A 25,684-nucleotide genomic window follows, 5' to 3' on the forward strand; every position below is an offset into this window, starting at 1 on the left:
TTCTGTAAGGGTTTCTAGATATCGGTTGGAAGTTTTCTGAATGCGATCGGATGCAAAGACTCCATGAAAACGTGACAATCATGGCTCTTCAACCTAGCAAGCCTACCTTATGACACGTTTGCACACCTACTCAAGTTAGAGACATAACCATCAGGAAACCTCAATCCTTTAACCCACCTACAAACATTTTGCCTTTGCTCATTTGTTAGAGTGAACACCGCCTTTGGTTTAGCCCACCGCCCTTATCAAGTCTCCTTAAGTCCAGATCTGGTTGCCTACAAATGTCCATCAAGTCTAACCGTGCCTTATCGTTACCCTTTGTTCACTCATCGTCCATTACTGTGTGTATAATATTATCGAACATGTTTTTTCTCAATGTGCATCACATCAAGACAATGTCGAACTAAGTTGTCTCTCCAATAAAATAACTCCCAAAATATACTCTATTTAGTCAAATTATGCTCCTTGCTATATCCCAGAGGTCTCAAACCTGTCCCATTTTTTACGATCATTCGAATTCTACTAACACGATGCCAAATTTTCCTACCATTCAACTTTACAGGTGCCTCTTCATGTTCAGTTGTATTCTTTTTGAACGAGTCCCTGTTGCACCGAAAAGGATGATTAAAGTCGAGGAATCTTCAATGGCAATCAAACCATGAATTTTAATTGCCATTTGACAACCAAAATGCTTTCATATCCTCCATAAAAATGTAGCATGCCATTTGGTGCGCGTGTATGCAAAACCCACACTATTTTGTACAACAGCAGTAGTACCAGCAAGTGCACTAGGTCGTCCAAGTAATACCTGAGCGAGACAAGGTCGATCCCACGAGGATTGTGGCTTGAAGCAAGTTATGGTTGTCTTGCATGTCTTAGTCAGACAGAATCAGAAGGAGTTGTATAAATTAGCTATTAAGAAGTTAGTTATTAGGAATAAGTGATAGGGTTAGATTGAGAGTTGGAGTTGCTTTGTCTTTCTGAAGTAACTCTGGTACTACCGTCTTCTTTGCTTGTGAATGATCTTCTTCTATGACAGGCTTTAAGTGATCAAAGCCAGGCCAATGGTTCTTGATCTCCTCTACTATAGGTTGAATGCCATTGCCCGTGGTCATTCAATCTGACAGAGGGTAAAGCTCTTAACAAATCGTTCTCTTGGCGATCCTACTCAAAGCGCCACAAACAAGGTCGAATCTTCCGGATCAGAGAACGCTGCTTCTATGGATTCTAGCCTATACCACAGAGACCCTAATCTCCCCGGAGATCGACTGAACTGGTGTCTCGAGAAGTCCCCAATGAAATCGTGGATTAACCATCTGAGAGATGTATAAACATAGTTGTTGGTTCGTGCTTTCCAGCCAAGTATTCACACAAACCCAAGTAGACGCGGGTGTTTGTCAAGCACATTCGTCTTAATATGATGAACAGAGCCAATTTGTCAGATCGTCCTGTTCATCACGATGAAAATCGGAATATACATCTTAGAGATAGATCAGACACGGATCGAAGAAGAAGAAATTGTGCTTTTATTAATTCATAGGACTCAGCAGGGCTCCTCCCTCAACCTAGGAGGTTTAGAAACTCATACTAAAAATAAAAACAAAGATAAAAATGTGAATATGCTCTCCTAAATCGGAGAGTCTAAAAAAGGATTTCCTCCTTAATCGGAGAATTTATGAATTACATAGATAAAATCCCTTAAATACTAAACAAATGACTAGTAAGGGTAAAGTAGTTTATTTAGTTCTAAAATTCACTTCTGAGGCCCACTTGGTGAGTGTTTGGGCTGACCTTTAATGAAATCCACGTGCCATGAGGTTCCTGGGGTGGGGAATGCCAGCTAGGAGTTCCTCTCTGGGCCTTTGGACATTGGGCTCTGCTCTCTATGCGCTGGAAGTCTGGAAGGGGGCAGGTGGCTGACGTTGGACGCCAATTTTGGGCCTTCTAATCCGAAGCAAAGTATAGACTATTATATATTGCTGGAAAGCTCTTGAAGTCAGCTTTCTATATCCATTAAGAGCGCTCCATTTGGACTTCTATAGCTCCATGAAATCTCTTCCAAATGCAGGCAGGTCAGATCTGGATAGCATCTGCAATGCTTTCTCTATTTTTGAATCAGACTTCTGCTCCAGCTCCTGATAAACCCCAATTTTGTGGTTTATATTGTGTAGAATTTGGGAGGTTTTGCCAATATTTTCCACACTTATTTACAAGAATTGCATGGTTTTATGTTTTCTTCCTAATATTGCTTCATGATGTAAAACATACTTTTTTTGCCTTAAAATTGCCATATTTTGATCCTCTTTTATTACCATTCGATGCTGTGATATATTTGCTAAGTGGTTTCAGAGTCTATAGGGCAAGAATGACGAAAAGAGGGAAAGAAAGCATGCACAAGCGCGAATAGTGGCGCATCCGCGTGGATTGGCGAAATCTCCATCCACGCGTACGCATGCATGACGCGTACGCGTGGATCACAAAATTCAAGCGACGCGCACGCGTGCATGACGCGTATGCGTGACGAGCTGCACGTGACCTCATTAAAGAAATCATGCATGGCGATTTCTGAGGCCCAACAGGCCCAAATTCAAGTTGGTTCTGCATGGAAAAGACCCAAGAACACTAGGGGGAATGAGGGAGATCATTCATTACACACTTAGACACATTTTTTTAGTTTTTTTTTTTTTGGTTTTGTTCTTCTAGCGAGAGAAACCCTTATTCCTCTCTAGAGCTAGTTTAATTTGATCTTTCCTTGTTGAATTCTGAATTGGGTGTTATTGATTTCTAGTTTTGATTACTTAATTTGAATTCCTTAGTATAATGGTGTTTAGATCTTGTGTTAGATTTATGTTTTCTTGTCATTTCCCATTTTCTACCCATTTATGAACTTTGTAGATCTTGAATTGTTAATGTTACATTTATGATTTCCATGATTAATAGTGTTGTTTGAGTAGTTTTATCTTGATAATTGTTAGTGAATACTTTTTAATTTCAATTTAATTGCATTTTGAATATGTCTTTTAGTAATACTTACCATGTGTTTGATGAAATGTTTCCCTTAATTATTGAGTAGTTTTCTTTACTCTTCGCCCTAGGCTAAGGGAATTGAGTAAACTTGAGTCATTGGGTCTAATGAATTTGGTGATTTGAGAACCCTTAGTGGTCAATTTGATAACCATTGACACTAGCCTACTACTAAGTCAATTGGTACCTAGTTTGGGCTTTATGGATTGATGTTGATCAAGCCATTTAATATACTTCAAGTATAGAAGTAAACTTAATGAGTTTGGTTCCTCATAATCGTTAAGATATGGTTATTAGACAAGGATAGTGATCCCAATTCCTATGCCTAGCCAAGGGTTGCTTTTATTATTCATATTTGAAACCCAAAAATTTCAATTGCTTAGTTTTAGTTACCACACTAAGCTTTATGCTTAAGTTGTAAAACAGAGGTGGAGTGGTATTACGACCTCTAAAATAAAATGAGTACATATAATAGCAGAAGAATTATAATAAGCTAGGAGCCTTGAAGAATAAAGAAAATAAAAATCGCAAAAGTTCAACGCTCATGGAACGAGTTAACTTGCGTGCCAAGAAAACCATAACTACCAAACTTAAGATAACAGAAGTAGGAATAGAGTGCCAAAGAAAAAAATAACAAGCTCCTGACTCAGCCTGCGAAGTCAAGACTGACTGGAGAATATTTACATATATATATATATATATATCCAAAACCCAAAAGTACATATACACAATTCTGCCTCTCCCTAAACCTCTAGGAGTAGCTACTTGTTTAGTTTTAGAGTAGAATTATATTGGATGTTCTCTTATTAGTTTGAAATTACTCATACCTTGCTTTAGTCATTTGATTTGGTTTCTTGCACTTTAAGGTTTCTTGCTTGATAAGTCTATTAGTTTAATTCCTTGATCATGACTTGCAACCCCAGAATTCTAACCAATATTGATGCATATGTTTGTCCATTCCTTGTGAGACGACCCGAGGTTTGAATACTTTGGTTACTTTTATTGGGGTTAAACTTTGTGACAACCAATTCTTTAAAATTTGATTCGAGGATTAGTTGTCGGTTGAGAGTTATACTTGCAACATGAATGTTTTGTGAATTCTTACCGACGATAGTACTCGCGCATCAAATTTTTGGCGCCGTTGTCGGGGAATGGTTGCAACGTATGCCTTGATATTGGTTATGTGAATATGTGAATACTGTAGATAGTTTACTTGCTTTCAATACTTAGTTATAGTTTAGATTTCTTTCGTACATGTGCTATGACTCCCAAGTTTTGCTGAGTAGTTTCAGAGTCTTTAGGGCAAGAATGACCTAGAAGAGGTAAAGAAAGCATGCACAAGTGCGAAGAGTGGTGCATCCGCGTGGATTGGCAAAATCTCCATCGACGCGCACGCATGCATGACGCATACGCGTGGATCGCGAAATTCAAGCGACGCGCATGCGTGCATGACGCGTACGCGTGACGAGCTGCACGTGACCTCATTAAAGAAATCATGCTTGGCGATTTCTGAGGCTCAACAGGCCCAAATTTAAGCAGGTTCTGCATGGAAAAGACCCAAGAACACTAGGGGGAATGAGGGAGATCATTCATTACACACTTAGACACATTTTTTTAGTTTTTTTTTTTGGTTTTGTTCTTCTAGCGAGAGAAACCCTTATTCCTCTCTAGAGCTAGTTTAATTTGATCTTTCCTTGTTGAATTCTGAATTGGGTGTTATTGATTTCTAGTTTTGATTACTTAATTTGAATTCCTTAGTATAATGGTGTTTAGATCTTGTGTTAGATTTATGTTTTCTTGTCATTTCCCATTTTCTACCCATTTATGAACTTTGTAGATCTTGAATTGTTAATGTTACATTTATGATTTCCATGATTAATAGTGTTGTTTGAGTAGTTTTATCTTGATAATTGTTAGTGAATACTTTTTAATTTCAATTTAATTGTATTTTGAATATGTCTTTTAGTAATGCTTACCATGTGTTTGATAAAATGTTTCCCTTAATTATGGAGTAGTTTTCTTTACTCTTGGCCTAGGCTAAGGGAATTGAGTAAACTTGAGTCATTGAGTCTAATAAATTTGGTGATTTGAGAACCCTTAGTGGTCAATTTGATAACCATTGACACTATCCTACTACTAAGTCAATTGGTAGCTAGGTTGGACCTTATGGATTGATGTTGATCAAGCCATTTAATATACTTCAAGTATAGAAGTAAACTTAATGAGTTTGGTTCCTCATAATCGTTAAGATATGGTTATTAGACAAGGATAGTGATCCCAATTCCTATGCCTAGTGGTGCACGAAATTGTGATCTCAGGCAACGGCGCCAAAAACTTGGTACGCACGTCTTAATAAATTATTTTTCATTCACAACTTTGATACAACTAACCAGCAAGTGCACTGGGTCGTCCAAGTAATAAAACCTTACGTGAGTAAGGGTCGATCCCATGGAGATTGTTGGTATGAAGCAAGCTATGGTCACCTTGTAAATCTCAGTCAGGCGGATGTAAAATAGTTATGGAGTTTTCGAACATAAATAATAAATAGATAGAAAATAAGGATAGAAACACTTATGTATATCATTGGTGAGAATTTCAGATAAGTGTATAGAGATGCTTTTGGTCCTCTAAACCTCTGCTTTCCTGCTGTCTTCATCCAATCAGTCTTACTCCTTTCCATGGCTGGCTTTATGTAAGGACATCACCGTTGTCAATGGCTACTTTTGATACTCTCTGGAAAATGGTCCGATGCGCTGTCACTGCATGGCTAATCGTCTGGAGGCATCACCCTTACCAATGGCTGCATCCCATCCTCTTGTGAAAATGGTCCAAATGCTCTGTCACAGCACGGCTAATCATCTGAGGTTCTCGATCATACTGGAATAGGATTCACCCTCCTTTTGCGTCTGTCACTACGCCCATCAATCGCGAGTTTGAAGTTCATCACAGTCATTCATACCCAGAGTCCTACATGGAATACCACAGACAAGGTTTAGACTTTCCGGACTCTCATGAATGCCGCCATCAATCTAGCTTATACCACGAAGATTGGTGCGCAGAAATTGTGATTACACTTTAATTATGTAAAATTCATCGCTCTTTCTTTCCCTGGTAATGGCGCCAAAAACATGATGCCAATACCATGGTTCACAACTTCGCACAACTAACCAGCAAGTGCACTGGGTCGTCCAAGTAATACCTTACGTGAGTAAGGGTCGAATCCCACGGAGATTGTTGGTATGAAGCAAGCTATGGTCACCTTGTAAATCTCAGTCAGGCAGATATAAATTGATAATGGTGTTTTCGAAAACAATTAATAAAACAGGGATAGAAATACTTATGTAAATCATTGGTGAGAATTTCAGATAAGCGAATAGAGATGCTTTCGTTCCTCTGAACCTCTGCTTTCCTGCTATCTTCATTCAATCAGTCTTACTCCTTTCCATGGTTGGCTTTATGTGATACATCACCATTGTCAATGGCTACTTTCGGTCTTCTCTCGGGAAAATGATCCAAATGCCCTGTCACGGCACGGCTAATCGTCTGGAGGCATCACCCTTGGCAATGGTTTCATCTTATCCTCTCAGTGAAAATGGTCAACGCACCCTGTCACGGCACGGCTATTCATCTGTCGGTTCTCGATCATGCTGGAATAGGATTTACTATCCTTTTGCGTCTGTCACTACGCCCAGCAATCGCGAGTTTGGAGCTCGTCACAGTCATTCATTCATTGAATCCTACTTAGAATACCACAGACAAGGTTTAGACCTTCCGGATTCTCTTGAATGCCACCATCATTCTAGCTTACACCACGAAGATTCTGATTAAGAGATCTAAGAGATACTCATTCAATCTAATGTAGAACGGAAGTGGTTGTCAGGCACGCGTTCATAGGGAATGATGATGATTGTCAAGTTCATCACATTCAGGTTGAAATGCGAATGAATATCTTAGAAGCGAAATAAGATGAATTGAATAGAAAATAGTAGTACTTTGCATTAATCTTTGAGGAACAACAGAGCTCCACACCTTAATCTATGGAGTGTAGAAACTCTACCGTTGAAAATACATAAGTGAAAGGTCCAGGCATGGCCGAATGGCCAGCCCCTCTGATCTAAGAACCAGGCATCCAAAGATGTCTAATACAATAGTAAAAGGTCCTATTTATAATAAACTAGTCACTAGGGTTTACAGAAATAAGTAATTGATGCATAAATCCACTTCTGGGGCCCACTTGGTGTGTGCTTGGGCTGAGCTTTAACTTTCCACGTGCAGAGGCCATTTGTGGAGTTGAACGCCAGGTTTTGATCCATTTCTGGCGTTCAACTCTGGTTCTTGATCCATTTCTGGCGCTGAACTCTAGAATTGGGCAGATATCTGGCGTTGAACGCCAGTTTACGTCATTTATCCTCGAGCAAAGTATGGACTATTATATATTGCTGGAAAGCCCTGGATGTCTACTTTCCAACGCAATTGGAAGCGCGCCATTTCGAGTTCTGTAGCTCCAGAAAATCCACTTTGAGTGCAGGGAGGTCAGAATCCAACAGCATCAGCAGTCCTTCTTCAACCTCTGAATCTGATTTTTGCTCAAGTCCCTCAATTTCAGCCAGAAAATACCTGAAATCACAGAAAAACACACAAACTCATAGTAAAGTCCAGAAATGTAAATTTAACATAAAAACTAATGAAAACATCCCTAAAAGTAACTAGATCCTACTAAAAACATACTAAAAACAATGCCAAAAAGCGTATAAATTATCCGCTCATCACAACACCAAACTTAAATTGTTGCTTGTCCCGAAGCAACTGAAAATCAAATAGGATAAAAAGAAGAGAATATACTATAAATTCCAAACTATCAATGAAACATAGCTCCAATCAGATGAGCGGGACTTATAGCTTTTTGCCTCTTGAATAGTTTTGGCATCTCACTCTATCCATTGAGGTTCAGAATGATTGGCTTCTATAGGAACTCAGAGTTCAGATAGTGTTATTGATTCTCCTAGTTTAGTATGATGATTCTTGAACACAGCTTCTTTATGAGTCTTGGCCGTGGCCCTAAGCACTTTGTTTTCCAGTATTACCACCGGATACATAAATGCCACAGACACATAATTGGGTGAACCTTTTCAGATTGTGACTCAGCTTTGCTAAAGTCCCCGGTTAGAGATGTCCAGGGTTCTTAAGCACACTCTTCTTTTGCTTTGGACCTTGACTTTAACCGCTCAGTCTCAAGTTTTCACTTGACACCTTCACGCCACAAGCACATGGTTAGGGACAGCTTGGTTTAGCCGCTTAGGCCAGGATTTTATTCCTTTAGGCCCTCCTATCCACTGATGCTCAAAGCCTTGGGATCCTTTTTATTTGCCCTTGCCTTTTGGTTTTAAGGGTTATTGGCTTTTTCTGCTTGCTTTTTTTCTTTTTTCTTTCTATTTTTTTTTCTGCAAGCTTTGTTCTTTGCTGCTTTTTCTTGCTTCAAGAATTATTTTTATGATTTTTCAGATTATCAAATAACCTGTCTCCTAGTCATCATTCTTTCAAGAGCCAACATATTTAACATTCTTAAACAACAACTTCAAAAGACATATGCACTGTTCAAGCATTCATTCAGAAAACAAGAAGCATTGTCACCACATCAATATAATTAAACTAAGTTCAAGGATAAATTCGAAACTCATGTACTTCTTGTTCTTTTGAATTAAAACATTTTTCATTTAAGAGAGGTGATGGATTCATAGGACATTCATAACTTTAAGACAAAGTTACTAACTACTAATGATCATGTAATGAAGACACAAACATAGATAAGCACATAACATAGAAAACAAAAAACAGAAGAAATAAGAACAAGGAATGAATCCACCTTAGTGATGGTGGCGTTTCCTTCTTGAGGAACAAATGATGTCCTTGAGCTCTTCTATGTCTCTTCCTTGCCTTTGTTGCTCCTCCTTCATTGCTTTTAGATCTTCTCTGATTTCATGAAGGATGATGAAGTTCTCTTGATGTTCCACCCTTAGTTGCTTCCAATAATTGTGTGAAAGAAAATGTATCCCCTGAGGTATCTCAGGGATCTCTTGATTTGTAGTCAAATGTTCTACCACTGAGCTATAGACCCTTGATGGAAGCTTTTGTCTTCCCTTTCCACTTTCTAGAGGTTTCTTTGGCCTTAGGTGCCATCAATGGTTATGAAAAAAACAAAAAAAACTATGCTTTTACCACACCAAACTTAGAATGTTGCTCGCCCTCGAGCAAAAGAAGAAAGAATAGAGGAAGAAGAAGAAGATATGGAGGAGATGGATGGATGTGTGTATTCGGCCATATGGGTGGGAGAGAGAGATGTTGAATTTTGAAGGTATTGGGTGTATGGATGTGAGTGGTAAATGGAAAACAGAAGGGATGATCATGAATGGAAAGAGAGATGATGAGGTAGGTGGGGATCCTGTGGGGTCCACAGATCCTCAGATGATCCTGTGGGGTCCACAGATCCTGAGGTGTCAAGGCATTTACATCCCTGCACCAATTTAGGCATGTAAAATGCCCTTGCACACAACTCTGGGCGTTCAGCGCCAGGTTGGTGCCCATTTTGGGCGCTCAACGCCCATTTGTTGGCCATTTCTGGCGTTGAACGCCAAAACCATGCTTGTTCTGGGCGTTCAGCGCCCAGACACTGCCCATTTTGGGCGTTCAGCGCCAGAACCATGCTCTGTTCTGGCGTTGAACGCCAGGCAGGTGCTTCCTCCAGGGTGTGATTTTTCTTCTGCTGTTTTTGATTCCGTTTTTGATTTTTTGTTTTTTTTGTGACTCCACATGATCATGAACCTATAAAGACATATAACTAAGAAAAATATAGTTAGATAAATAAAAATTGGGTTGCCTCCCAACAAGCGCTTCTTTAATGTCAATAGCTTGACAGTGGGTTCTCATGGAGTCTCACAGATGTGCAAAGCTTTGTTGAGACCTCCCAACACCAAACTTAGAGTTTGGATATGGGAGTTCAACACCAAACTTAGAGTTTGGATATGGCCTCCCAACACCAAACTTAGAGTTTGATTGTGGGGGCTTTTGTTTACTCTGTAGTGAGAGAAGCTTTTCATGCTTCCTCTCCATGGTTGCAGAGAGAGATCCTTGAGTTACAAACACAAGGTTGTCCTCATTCAATTGAAGGACTAGTTCTCTTCTGTCCACATCAATCACAGCTCTTGCTGTGGCTAGGAAAGGTCTTCCTAGGATGATGGATTCATCATCTTCCTTTCCAGTATCTAAGACTATGAAATCAACAGGGATGTAAAGGCCTTCAACCTTTACTAACACGTCCTCTACTTGTCCATAAGCCTGTTTTCTGGAATTATCTGCCATCTCTAATGAGATTTTAGCAGCTTGCACCCCATAGATTCCCAGTTTTTCTATTATAGAGAGGGGCATGAGGTTTATTCCTGAACCAAGGTCACACAGAGCCTTAAAGATCATGGTGCCTATGGTACAAGGTATTATGAACTTTCCAGGATCCTGTCTCTTCTGAGGCAATGTCAGTTGATCCAGATCACTTAGTTCATTGGTGAACAAGGGAAGTTCATCTTCCCAAGTATCAATGCCAAATAATTTGGCATTCAGCTTCATGATTGCACCAAGAAACCTGGCAGTTTGCTCTTCAGTAACATCTTCATTCTCTTCAGAAGAGGAATACTCATCAGAGCTCATGAATGGCATAAGGAGGTTCAATGGAATCTCTATGGTCTCTAGATGAACCTCAGAGTCCCTTGGTTCCTCAGAGGGAAGCTCCTTATTGATCACTGGACGTCCCAGGAGGTCTTCCTCCTTGGGATTCATGTCTTCCTCTCCCTCTTTGGGTTCGGCCATTTTGCTTATGTCAATGGCCTTGCACTCTCCTTTTGGATTCTCTTCTGTATTGCTTGGGAGAGTACTGGGAGGGATTTCAATGATCCTTTTACTCAGCTGGCCCACTTGTGCTTCCAAATTTCTAATGGAAGACCTTGTTTCATTCATGAAACTTACAGTGGCCTTAGATAGATCAGAGACTAAGTTTGCTAAATTAGAAGTATTTTGTTCAGAGTTCTCTGTCTGTTGCTGAGTGGATGATGGAAAAGGTTTATTATTGTTAAACCTGTTTCTTCCACCATTATTAAAGCCTTGTTGAGGCTTTTGCTGATCCTTCCATGAGAAATTTGGATGATTTCTCCATGATGAGTTATAGGTATTTCCATAAGGTTCACCTAAGTAATTTACCTCTGCTATTGCAGGGTTTTCAGGATCATAGGCCTCTTCTTCAGAAGGTGCCTCTTGAGTACTGTTGGATGCAGCTTGTATTCCATTCAGACTCTGAGAAATCATATTGACTTGCTGAGTCAATATTTTGTTCTGAGCCAATATGGCATTCAGAGTATCAATTTCAAGAACTCCCTTCTTCATAGGCGTCCCATTACTCACAGGATTCCTCTCAGAAGTGTACATGAACTGGTTATTAGCAACCATGTAAATGAGTTCTTGAGCTTCTGCAGGCGTTTTCTTTAGGTGAATGGATCCACCTGCAGAGGTATCCAATGACATCTTTGATAGCTCAGATAAACCATCATAGAATATATCCAGGATGGTCCATTCTGAAAGCATGTCAGAAGGACACTTTTTGGTCAGCTGCTTGTATCTTTCCCAAGCTTCATAGATGGATTCACCTTCTTTCTGTCTGAAGGTCTGAACATCCACTCTAAGCTTGCTCAGCTTTTGAGGAGGAAAGAACTTGGCTAAGAAAGCCGTGACCAGCTTATCCCAAGAGTTCAGGCTATCTCTGGGTTGAGAGTCCAACCACACTCTAGCTCTGTCTCTTATAGCAAAAGAGAAAAGCATGAGCCTATAGACTTCAGGATCTACTCCATTAGTCTTAACAGTATTACATATCTGCAAGAATTCAGTTAAGAACTGAAAAGGATCTTCAGATGGAAGTCCATGAAACTTGCAGTTCTGCTGCATCAGAGAAACTAATTGAGGTTTCAGCTCAAAGTTGTTTGCTCCAATGGCAGGAATGGAGATGCTTCTTCCATGTAAATTGGAATTTGGTACAGTAAAGTCACCAAGCATTCTCCTTGCATTGTTGTTGGGTTCGGCTGCCATCTCCTTTACTTGTTCGAAATTTTCAATCAAGTTGTCTCTGGATTGTTGTAATTTAGCTTCTCTTAATTTCCTCTTCAGAGTCCTTTCAGGTTCTGGATCAGCTTCAACAAGAATGCCTTTTTCTCTGTCCCTGCTCATAAGAAATAGGAGAGAAAAAGAAAAGAAGAGGAATCCTCTATGTCACAGTAAAGAGGTTCCTGATTGTTAGTAGAAGAAAAGAAGAAGAGAAAAATCTGAACTCAGAAAGAGAGAGAGAGAGGGTTCGGATTTTTGGTGGGTGAGGGAGAGATGTTAGTAGATGAATAAATAAATAGAATAAGATGAGAGAGGGGAAATTTCGAAAATAATTTTTGAAAAAGAGTTAGTGATTTTTGAAAATAGTTTTTGAAAAAGGTTAGTAGTTTTTTTTTCGAAAATTCAAAATAAAAATAAAATAATTAGTTAATTAAAAAGAAATTTTTGAAAAAGGGGGAAGATATTTTCGAAAATAGAGAGAGAGAGTTAGTTAGGTGGTTTTGAAAAAGATAAGAAACAAACAAAAAGTTAGTTAGTTAGTTGAAACAAATTTTGAAAAGATAAGAAGTTAGGAAGTTAGAAAAGATATTTTGAAATCAAATTTTTGAAAAAGATGTGATGAGAAGATATTTTTGAAAAGATATGATAGAAATTAGTTTTTGAAAAAGATTTGATTTTTAAAATCACAATTAATGACTTGATTCACAAGAAATCACAAGATATGATTCTAGAACTTAAAGTTTGAATCTTTCTTAACAAGCAAGTAACAAACTTGAAATTTTTGAATCAAAACATTAATTGATTATGTTATTTTCGAAAATTTGATATAAAAATAAGAAAAAGATTTTTGAAAAATATTTTTGGAATTTTCGAAAATAACTAAGAGATTTGAAAAAGATTTGATTTTTGAAAAAGATTTTGAAAAAGATAAGATTTTCAAATTGAAAATTTAATTTGACTCATAAGAAACAACTTGATTTTAAAAATTTTTGACAAAGTCAATCCAAATTTTCGAATTTGATGAGAGAGAAAAGAGAAAGATATTTTTTTTATTTTTGAATTTATTATGAAGAGAGAGAAAAATTAAAAACATCATTTTCATGTTTTTCTCTTTTATTTTTGAATCAAAACAAGGAATGCATGCAAGAACACTATGAATGTCAAGATGAACACCAAGAACACTATGAAGATCATGATGAACATCAATAACACATTTTTGAAAAATTTTTAATGCAAAGAAAACATGCAAGACACCAAACTTAGAATTCTTTAATGCTTAGACACTAAGAATTCAAGAATGCATATGAAAAACAAGAAAAGACACAAAACATGCAAATGCAAAGATCAAACAAGAAGACTTACCAAGAACAACTTGAAGATCATGAAGAACACTATGAATGCATGAATTTTCGAAAAATGCAAGATGCACATGCAATTGACACCAAACTTATAACATGACTCAAGACTCAAACAAGAAACAGAAAAATATTTTTGATTTTTATGATTTTCTAATTTTTTTGTATTTTTTTTTCGAAAATAGGTGAGAAAATTTTGAAATATTTTTGAAAAAATTTTTGAAAAGAAAACAAAAAGAAAATTACCTAATCTGAGCAACAAGATGAACCGTCAGTTGTCCAAACTCGAACAATCCCCGGCAACGACGCCAAAAACTTGGTGCGCAGAAATTGTGATTACACTTTAATTATGTAAAATTCATCGCTCTTTCTTTCCCTGGTAATGGCGCCAAAAACATGATGCCAATACCATGGTTCACAACTTCGCACAACTAACCAGCAAGAGCACTGGGTCGTCCAAGTAATACCTTACGTGAGTAAGGGTCGAATCCCACGGAGATTGTTGGTATGAAGCAAGCTATGGTCACCTTGTAAATCTCAGTCAGGCAGATATAAATTGATAATGGTGTTTTCGAAAACAATTAATAAAACAGGGATAGAAATACTTATGTAAATCATTGGTGAGAATTTCAGATAAGCGAATAGAGATGCTTTCGTTCCTCTGAACCTCTGCTTTCCTGCTATCTTCATCCAATCAGTCTTACTCCTTTCTATGGCTGGCTTTATGTGATACATCACCATTGTCAATGGCTACTTTCGGTCTTCTCTTGGGAAAATGATCCAAATGCCTTGTCACGGCACGGCTAATCGTCTGGAGGCATCACCCTTGGCAATGGTTTCATCTTATCCTCTCAGTGAAAATGGTCAACGCACCCTGTCACGGCACGGCTATTCATCTGTCGGTTCTCGATCATGCTGGAATAGGATTTACTATCCTTTTGCATCTGTCACTACGCCCAGCAATCGCGAGTTTGGAGCTCGTCACAGTCATTCATTCATTGAATCCTACTCGGAATACCACAGACAAGGTTTAGACCTTCCGGATTCTCTTGAATGCCGCCATCATTCTAGCTTACACCACGAAGATTCTGATTAAGAGATCTAAGAGATACTCATTCAATCTAATGTAGAACGGAAGTGGTTGTCAGGCACGCGTTCATAGGGAATGATGATGATTGTCACGTTCATCACATTCAGGTTGAAATGCGAATGAATATCTTAGAAGCGAAATAAGATTTATTGAATAGAAAACAGTAGTACTTTGCATTAATCTTTAAGGAATAGCATAGCTCCTCACCTTAATCTATGGAGTGTAGAAACTCTACCGTTGAAAATACATAAGTGAAAGGTCCAGGCATGGCCGAATGGCCAGCCCCTTTGATCTAAGAACCAGGCGTCCAAAGATGTCTAATACAATAGTAAAAGGTCCTATTTATAATAAACTAGTCACTAGGGTTTACAGAAATAAGTAATTGATGCATAAATCCACTTCCGGGGCCCACTTGGTGTGTGCTTGGGCTGAACTTTAACTTTCCACGTACAGAGGCCATTTTGGAGTTGAACGCCAGGTTTTGATCCATTTCTGGCGTTCAACTCTGGTTCTTGATCCATTTCTGGCGCTGAACTCCAGAATTGGGCAGATAGCTGGCGTTGAATGCCAGTTTACGTCATCTATCATCGAGAAAATTATGGACTATTATATATTGCTGGAAAGCCCTGGATGTCTGCTTTCCAACGCAATTGGAAGCGCGCCATTTCGAATTCTGTAGCTCCAGAAAATCTACTTTGAGTGCAGGGAGGTCAGAATCCAACAGCATCAGCAGTCCTTCTTCAACCTCTGAATATGATTTTTGCTCAAGTCCCTCAATTTCAGCCAGAAAATACCTGAAATCACAGAAAAACACAAAACTCATAGTAAAGTCCAGAAATGTGAATTTAACATAAAAACTAATGAAAACATCCCTAAAAGTAACTAGATCCTACTAAAAACATACTAAAAACAATGCCAAAAAGCGTATAAATTATCCGCTCATCAAAGATTCTGATTAAGAGATCCAAGAGATACTCATTCAATCTAAGGTAGAACGGAAGTGGTTGTCAGGAACGTGTTCATAGGAAATGATGATGATTGTCACGTTCATCACATTCAGGTTGAAGTGCGAATGAATATCTTAGAAGTGGAATAAGTTGAATTTATTGAAAAACAGTAGTACTTTGCATTAATCTTTGAGGAACAGCAGAGCTCCACACCTTAATCTATGGAGTGTAGAAACTCTACCGTTGAAAATACATAAGTGAAAGGTCCAGGCATGGCCGAAAGGCCAGCCCCCATGATCTAAGAACCAGGCGTCCCAAGATATCTAATACAATAGTAAAAAGTCCTATTTATAATAAACTAGTTACTAGGGTTTACAGAAGTAAGTAATTGATGCATAAATCCACTTCCGGGGCCCACTTGGTGTGTGCTTGGGCTGAGCTTGAATGTTACACGTGCAGAGACTCTTTCTGGAGTTGAACGCCAGGTTGTAACATATTTCTAGCGTTCAACTCTGGTTTGTGACGTGTTTCTGGCGTTTAACTCCAGACAGCAGCGTAGAACTGGCGTTCAATGCCCTTTTACGTCGTCTAAACTCGGCCAAAGTATGGACTATTATATATTTCTGGAAAGCCCTGGATGTCTACCTTCCAACGCAATTAGAAGCGCGCCATTTTGAGTTCCGTAGCTCCAGAAAATCCACTTTGAGTGTAAGGAGGTCAGAATCCAACAGCATAAGCAGTCCTTCTTCAACCTCTGAATCTGATTTTTGCTCAAGTCCCTCAATTTTAGCCAGAAAATACCTGAAATCACAGAAAAACACACAAACTCATAGTAAAGTCCAGAAATGTGAATTTAACATAAAAACTAATGAAAACATCCCTAAAAGTAACTAGATTCTACTAAAAACATACTAAAAACAATGCCAAAAAGTGTATAAATTATCCGCTCATCACAACACCAAACTTAAATTGTTGCTTGTCCCCAAGCAACTGAAAATCAAATAGGATAAAAAGAAGAGAATATACTATAAATTCCAAACTATCAATGAAACATAGCTCCAATCAGATGAGCGGGACTTGTAGCTTTTTGCCTCTTGAATAGTTTTGGCATCTCACTTTATCCATTGAAGTTCAGAATGATTGCCTTCTATAGGAACTCAGAGTTCAGATAGTGTTATTGATTCTCCTAGTTCAGTATGATGATTCTTGAACACAGCTTCTTTATGAGTCTTGGCCGTGGCCCTAAGCACTTTGTTTTCCAGTATTACCACCGGATACATAAATGCCACAGACACATAACTGGGTGAACCTTTTCAGATTGTGACTCAGCTTTGCTAAAGTCCCCAATTAGAGGTGTCCAGGGTTCTTAAGCACACTCTTTTTTTGCTTTGGACCTTGACTTTAACCGCTCAGTCTCAAGTTTTCACTTGACACCTTCACGCCACAAGCACATGGTTAGGGACAGCTTGGTTTAGCCGCTTAGACCAGGATTTTATTCCTTTAGGCCCTCCTATCCACTGATGCTCAAAGCCTTGGGATCCTTTTTATTGCCCTTGCATTTTGGTTTTAAGGGTTATTGGCTTTTTGCTCTTGCCTTTTGGTTTTAAGAGCTTTGGCTTTTTCTGCTTGCTTTTTCTTTTTCTTTCTATTTTTTTCGCCTATTTTTTTTTCTGCAAGCTTTGTTCTTTGCTGTTTTTTCTTGCTTCAAGAATCATTTTTATGATTTTTCAGATTATCAAATAACATGTCTCCTTGTCATCATTCTTTCAAGAGCCAACATATTTAACATTCTAAATCAACAACTTCAAAAGACATATGCACTGTTCAAGCATTCATTCAGAAAACAAGAAGCATTGTCACCACATCAACATAATTAAACTAAGTTCAAGGATAAGTTCGAAACTCATGTACTTCTTGTTCTTTTGAATTAAAATATTTTTTTATTTAAGAGAGGTGATGGATTTATAGGACATTCATAACTTTAATACATAGTTACTAAATACTAATGATCATGTAATAAGACACAAACATAGATAAGCACTTAACATTAAGAAAACGAAAAACGGAAAATAAGAACAAGGAATGAGTCCACCTTAGTGATGGTGGCGTTTCCTTCTTGAGGAACCAATGATGTCCTTGAGCTCTTCTATGTCTCTTCCTTGTCTTTGTTGCTCCTCCCTCATTGCTTTTTGATCTTCTCTAATTTCATGAAGGATGATGCAGTGCTCTTGATGTTCCACCCTTAATTGTCCCATGTTGGAACTTAATTCTCCTAGGGAGGTGTTGATTTGCTCCCAATAGTTTTGTGGAGGAAAATGCATTTGGGGCATCTCCGGGATCTCATGGTGATGATCTTCATGCGTCTCTTGAGATCCATGAATGGGCTCTCTTGCTTGCTCCATCCTTTTCTTAGTGATGGGCTTCTCTTCCTCAATGGGAATGTCTCCTTCTATGAAAGCTCCAGCTGAGTAACATAGATGGCAAATAAGATGAGGAAAAGCTAGCCTTGCCCTAAGAGAGGGCTTTTCGGCTATTTTGTAGAATTCAAGGGAGATGACTTCATGAACTTCTACTTCCTCTCCAATCATGATGCTATGAATCATGATGGCCCGATCCACAGTAACTTCAGATCGGTTACTAGTGGGGATGATGGAGCGTTGGATGAACTCCAACCATCCTCTAGCCACAAGCTTGAGGTCCAGTCTTCTTAATTGAACTGGCTTGCCTTTGGAGTCAATCTTCCATTGAGCTCCTTCCACACATATGTCCATGAGGACTTGGTCCAACCTTTGATTAAAGTTGACCCTTCTAGTGTAGGGGCGTGCATCTCCTTGCATCATAGGCAAGTTGAACGCCAACCTCACATTTTCCGGACTAAAATCTAAGTATTTCCCCCGAACCATGGTGAGATAATTCTTTGGGTTCGGGTTCTTACTTTGATCATGGTTCCTAGTGATCCATGCATTGGCATAGAACTCTTAAACCATTAGGATGCCGACTTGTTGGATGGGGTTTGTTAGAACTTCCCAACCTCTTCTTTGGATTTCATGTCGGATCTCCGGATACTCATTTCTCTTGAGTTTGAAAGGGACCTCAAGGATCACCTTCTTCTTGGCCACAACATCATAGAAGTGGTCTTGATGAGCTTTGGAGATGAATCTTTCCATCTCCCATGACTCGGAGGTGGAAGCTTTTATCTTCCCTTTCCTTTTTCTAGAGGATTCTCCGGTCTTGGGTGCCATCAATGGTAATGGAAAAACAAAAAGCTTATTCTTTTACCACACCAAACTTAGAATTTTGCTCGCCCTCGAGCAAGAGAAGGAAGAATAGTAGAAGAAGAAGAAGAAAATATGGAGAAGAGGGGGAGAGGTGTATTCGGCCAAGAAGGGGAAGAAAGGGTTGTGCTGTGTGAAAATGAGGAAGAATGGAGGGCTATATATAGGGAAGGGAGGGGGGGTAAGGTTCGGCCATAAGGGTGGGAAATTGATTTTGAATTCTGAAGGTAGGTGGAGTTTATGAGGTAGGTTTATGGGGAAGAGTGGATGGATGTGAGTGGTGAAGTGGTAATGGGGAAGAGAGATTGAGGTGATTGGTGAAGGGTTATGGGGAAGAGTGTTAATGAGATTGTGTGAAAGAGGGGTGAGAAGAAGTGAGTGGAGGTAGGTGGAGATCCTGTGGGGTCCACAGATCCTGAGGTGTTCAAGGATTTACAACCTTGCACCAAATTAGGCATGCAAAATGCCCTTGCACACAACTCTGGGCATTCAGCGCCAGATTGGTGCTTGTTCTGGGCGTTGAATGCCCATATGTTGCCCATTTCTGGCGTTGAACGCCAGAACCATGCTTGTTCTGGGCGTTCAGCGCCAGCTCTTCTCCAGGGTGCAATTCTGGCATTCAAACGCCCAGATGCTGCCCTTTTTGGGCGTTCAGCGCCAGAACCATGCTCTGTTCTGGCGTTGAACGCCAGCCAGATGCTTCTTACTAGCGTTTAAACGCGAGTAAGGTCTTCCTCCAGGGTGTGATTTTTCTTCTGCTGTTTTTGATTCTGTTTTCAATTTTTTTTTATTTATTTTGTGACTCCACATGATCATGTACCTATAAAGACATATAACCAATAAAAATATAATTAAATAAAAATTGGGTTGCCTCCCAACAAGCGCTTCTTTAATGTCAATAGCTTGACAGTGGGCTCTCATGGAGCCTCACAGATGTTCAGAGCATTGTTGAGACTCCCCAACACCAAACTTAGAGTTTGGATATGGGAGTTCAACACCAAACTTAGAGTTTGGTTGTGGCCTCCCAACATCAAACTTAGAGTTTGACTGTGGGGGCTCTGGTTGACTCTGTTTTGAGAGAAGCTTTTCATGCTTCCTCTTCATGGTTGCAGAGGGAGATCCTTGAGTTTTAAACACAAGGGAGTCCTCATTCCATTGAAGGACTAGTTCACCTCTGTCAACATCAATCACAGCTCTTGCTGTGGCTAGGAAGGGTCTTCCAAGGATGATGAATTCATCCTCATCCTTCCCAGTATCTAGGACTATGAAATCAGCAAGGATGTAAAGGCCTTCAACCTTTACTAACACGTCCTCTACTTGTCCATAGGCCTGTTTTCTTGAATTGTCTGCCATCTCTAATGAGATTTTAGCAGCTTGCACCCCATAGATTTCCAGTTTCTCTATCACAGAGAGGGGCATGAGGTTTATCCCTGACCCAAGGTCACATAGAGCCTTCTCAAAGGTCATGGTGCCCATGGTACAAGGTATTAAGAACTTTCCAGGATCCTGTTTCTTCTGAGACAATGTCAGTTGATCCAGATCACTTAGTTCATTGGTGAACAAGGGAGGTTCATCTTTCCAAGTCTCAATACCAAATAATTTGGCATTCAGCTTCATGATTGCACCAAGGTACTTGGTAACTTGCTCTTCAGGAACATCCTCATTCTCTTCAGAAGAAGAATACTCATCAGAGCTCATGAAGGGCATAAGGAGGTTTAATGGAATCTCAATGGTCTCTAGATGAGCCTCAGATTCCTTTGGTTCCTCAGAGGGAAACTCCTTATTGATCACTGGACGTCCCAGGAGGTCTTCCTCACTGGGATTCACGTCCTCTCCTTCCTTTTCAGGTTCGGCCATGGTGATCAATTCAATGGCCTTGCACTCTCCTTTTGGATTTTCTTCTGTATTGCTTGGGAGAGTACTAGGAGGGATTTCAGTGATCCTTTTACTCAGCTGGCCCACTTGTGCTTCCAAATTTCTAATGGAAGACCTTGTTTCATTCATGAAACTTACAGTGGCCTTAGATAGATCAGAGACTAAGTTTGCTAAATTAGAAGTATTTTGTTCAGAGTTCTCTGTCTGTTGCTGAGTAGATGATGGAAAAGGCTTGCTATTGCTAAACCTGTTTCTTCCACCATTATTAAAGCCTTGTTGAGGCTTTTGATCCTTCCATGAGAAATTTGGATGATTTATCCATGATGAGTTATAGGTGTTTCCATAAGGTTCACCTAAGTAATTTACCTCTGCTATTGCAGGGTTCTCAGGATCATAAGCTTCTTCTTCAGAAGATGCCTCTTGAGTACTGTTGGATGCAGCTTGCATTCCATTCAGACTCTGAGAAATCATATTGACTTTCTGAGTTAATATTTTATTCTGAGCCAATATGGCATTCAGAGTATCAATTTTAAGAACTCCCTTCTTCATAGGCGTCCCATTATTCACAAGATTCCTTTCAGAAGTGTACATGAACTGGTTATTAGCAACCATGTCAATGAGTTCTTGAGCTTCTGCAGGCGTTTTCTTTAGGTGAATAGATCCACCTGCAGAAGTATCCAATGACATTTTAGCCAATTCAGATAGACCATCATAGAATATATCCAGGATGGTCCATTCTGAAAGCATGTCAGAAGGACACTTTTTGGTCAGTTCTTTTTTATCTCTCCCAAGCTTCATAGATGGATTCACCTTCTTTCTGTCTGAAGGTCTGAACATCCACTCTAAGCGTACTCAGCTTTTGAGGAGGAAAAAACTTAGCTAAGAAAGCCTTGACCAGCTTATCCCAAGAGTTCAGGCTATCCTTAGGTTGAGAGTCCAACCATATTCTAGCTCTGTCTCTCACAGCAAAAGGGAAAAGCATGAGCATGTAGACTTCAGGATCTACTCCATTAGTCTTAACAGTATCACATATCTGCAAGAATTCAGTTAAGAACTGAAAAAGATCTTCGAATGGAAGTACATGGAACTTGCAGTTCTGCTGCATCAGAGAAACTAATTAAGGTTTCAGCTCAAAGTTGTTTGCTCCAATGGCAGGAATGGAGATGCTTCTTCCATGTAAATTGGAATTTGGTGCAGTAAAGTCACCAAGCATTCTCCTTGCATTATTGTTGTTTGGTTCAGCTGCCATCTCCTTTACTTGTTCGAAATTTTCAATAAGGTTGTCTCTGGATTGTTGTAATTTAGCTTCTCTTAGTTTCCTCTTTAGAGTCCTTTCAGGTTCTGGATCAGCTTCAACAAGAATACCTTTTTCTTTGTTCCTGCTCATAAGAAAGAGAAGAGAACAAGAAAAGAAGAGGAATCCTCATTGTCACAGTAAAGAGGTTCCTTATTGTTAGTAGAAGAAGAAAAGGAATAGGGGTGAAGAAGAATGAAGAATCCAAACACAAGGGTAAGGATAGGAGCAGTTATGTGAGATGAAGAGAAGTGTTAGTAGATAAATAATTAGAAGGAGATGAGGGAGAAAGAGGATTTTCGAAAATAATTTTTGAAAAAGAGTTAGTAATTTTCGAAAATAATTTTTGAAAAGTGTTAGTAATTTTTGAAAATTAAAATAAAAAATTAAAATAATTAGTTAATTAAAAAGAAGTTTTGAAAAAAAGGGGAGATATTTTCGAAAATTAGAGAGAGAGAGTTAGTTAGGTGGTTTTGAAAAAGATAAGAAACAAACAAATAGTTAGTTAGTTAGTTGGAACAAATTTGAAAATCAATTTTGAAAAGATAAGAAGATAAGAAGTTAGAAAAATATTTTGAAATCAAATTTTTGAAAAAGATATGATTTTTAAAAAGATAAGATAGAAAGATATTTTTGAAAAGATATGATTGAAATTAGTTTTGAAAAAGATTTGATTTCTAAAATCATAATTAATGACTTGATTCACAAGAAATCACAAAATATGATTCTAGAACTTAAAGTTTGAATCTTTCTTAACAAGCAAGTAACAAACTTGAAATTTTTTGAATCAAAACATTAATTGATGATGTTATTTTCGAAAAATTATGTGATAAAGATAAGAAAAAGATTTTTGAAAAATATTTTTATAATTTTCGAAAATAAATAAGAAAAATGAAAAAGATTTGATTTTTGAAAAAGATTTTGAAACAGATAAGATTTTTAAATTGAAATTTTGATTTGACTCATAAGAAACAACTAGATTTTAAAAAGTTTTGAAAAAGTCAACTCAAATTTTCGAATTTATGAGAGAGAAAAAGGGGAAGATATTTTTTTAATTTTTGAATTTTTAATGATGAGAGAGAAAAACATGAAAATGATGCAATGCATGAGAATTTTGGATCAAAACATGTGATGAATGCAAGAATGCTATGAATGTCAAGATGAACACCAAGAACACTTTGAAGATCATGATGAACATCAAGAACATATTTTTGAAAATTTTTATATGCAAAGAAAACATGCAAGACACCAAACTTAGAAATCTTTCATGTTTAGACTCTATGGATGCAAAAATGCACATGTAAAACAAGAAAAGATGCAAAATAAGAAAACATCAAGATCAAACAAGAAGACTTATCAAGAACAACTTGAAGATCATGAAGAACACTATGGATGCATGAATTTTTGAAAAATGCAAGATGAATGTGCAATTGACACCAAACTTAAAAATTGACTCAAGACTCAAACAAGAAACACAAAATATTTTTTTGATTTTTATGATTTTTTTTGTATTTTCTTTTAATTTTTTTTTCGAAAATCATTTTGAAAAAGAAAAATAAGGATTCCAAAATTTTTAATATGAATTCCAGGAATCTTATGCTCTTTAGTCTAAAGCTCCAATCAAAGGGTCAGGCATGGCTTAATAGCCAGCCAAGCTTTAGTATGTAACTCAGACATGACACGCCTGACATTCCCTATCCAAAAGAATTAGACATGGCTTTACAGCCAGCCAGGCTTCAACATGCTTCATGAAACACTAGAATTCATTCTTAAAAATTCTGAAGAAAAATATATTTTTGAAAACATTTTTATTTTAAAATTTTTTTCGGAAACAAAGGAGAAATTTTTGAAAGATTTTTGAAAATAAAACAAAAAGAAAATTACCTAATCTGAGCAACAAGATGAACCGTCAGTTGTCCAAACTCGAACAATCCCCGGCAACGGCGCCAAAAACTTGGTTCACCCTCCTTTTGCGTCTGTCACTACGCCCAGCAATTGCGAGTTTGAAGTTCGTCACAATCATTCAATCCCAGAGTCCTACTCGGAATACCACCGACAAGGTTTAGACTTTCCGGACTCTCATGAATGCCGCCATCAATCTAGCTTATACCACGAAGATTCTGATTAAGAGATCCAAGAGATACTCATTCAATCTAAGGTAGAACGGAAGTGGTTGTCAGGAACGCGTTCATAGGGAATGATGATGATTGTCACGTTCATCACATTCAGGTTGAAGTGCGAATGAATATCTTAGAAGTGGAATAAGTTGAATTGAATAGAAAAACAGTAGTACTTTGCATTAATCTTTGAGGAACAGCAGAGCTCCACACCTTAATCTATGGAGTGTAGAAACTCTACCATTGAAAATACATAAGTGAAAGGTCCAGGCATGGCCGAGAGGCCAGCCCCCATGATCTAAGAACCAGGCGTCCCAAGATATCTAATACAATAGTAAAAAGTCCTATTTATAATAAACTGGTTTACAGAAGTAAGTAATTGATGCATAAATCCACTTCCGGGGCCCACTTGGTGTGTGCTTGGGCTGAGCTTGAATGTTACACGTGCAGAGGCTCTTTTTGGAGTTGAACGCCAGGTTGTAACGTATTTCTGGCGTTCAACTCTGGTTTGTGACGTGTTTCTGGCGTTTAACTCCAGATAGCAGCGTAGAACTGGCGTTCAACGCCCTTTTACGTCATCTAAACTCGGCCAAAGTATGGACTATTATATATTTCTGGAAAGCCCTGGATGTATACTTTCCAACGCAATTAGAAGCGCGCCATTTTGAGTTCTGTAGCTCCAGAAAATCCACTTTGAGTGCAGGGAGGTCAGAATCCAACAGCATAAGCAGTCATTCTTCAACCTCTGAATCTGATTTTTGCTCAAGTCCCTCAATTTCAGCCAGAAAATACCTGAAATCACAGAAAAATACACAAACTCATAGTAAAGTCCAAAAATGTGAATTTAATATAAAAACTAATGAAAATATCCCTAAAAGTAACTAGATTCTACTAAAAGCATACTAAAAACAATGCCAAAAAGCGTATAAATTATCCGCTCATCACCTAGCCAAGGGTTGCTATTATTATTCATATTTGAAACCCAAAAATTTCAATTGCTTAGTTTTAGTTACCACACTAAGCTTTATGCTTAAGTTGTAAAACAGAGGTGGAGTGGTATTATGACCTCTAAAATAAAATGAGTACATATAATAGCAGAAGAATTATAATATGCTAGGAGCCTTGAAGAATAAAGGAAATAAAAATCGCAAAATAAAAGTGCAACGCTCATGGAACGAGTTAACTTGTGTGCCAAGAAAACCATAACTACCAAACTTAAGATAACAGAAGTAGGAATAGAGTGCCAAAGGAAAAAAATAACAAGCTCCTGACTCAGCCTGCGAAGTCAAGACTGGCTGGAGAATATATATATATATATATATATATATATATATATATATATATATATATATATATATATATATATATATCCAAAACCCAAAAGTACATATACACACAATCCTGCCTCTCCATAAACCTCTAGGAGTAGCTACTTGTTTAGTTTTAGAGTAGAATTATATTGGATGTTCTCTTATTAGTTTGAAATTGCTCATACCTTGCTTTAATCATTTGATTTGGTTTCTTGCACTTTAAGGTTTCTTGCTTGATAATTCTATTAGTTTAATTCCT

The 25,684-nt window shown here is 38.2% G+C and overlaps 1 non-coding gene across 1 annotated transcript; it reads left to right on the forward strand.

The window, feature by feature from the left end:
- The first annotated feature begins 11,643 nt into the window (after window positions 1–11,643).
- Window positions 11,644–11,751, forward strand: LOC148546140 (small nucleolar RNA R71). Its single transcript, XR_015901431.1, has one exon. It is a non-coding gene; the product is annotated as a small nucleolar RNA R71 (small nucleolar RNA).
- Window positions 11,752–25,684: the final 13,933 nt, after the last annotated feature.

Source organism: Arachis ipaensis, chromosome B9, assembly GCF_059453495.1.
Source record: "Arachis ipaensis isolate K30076 ecotype BB chromosome B9, ASM5945349v1, whole genome shotgun sequence".
Classification (NCBI taxonomy): domain Eukaryota; kingdom Viridiplantae; phylum Streptophyta; class Magnoliopsida; order Fabales; family Fabaceae; genus Arachis; species Arachis ipaensis.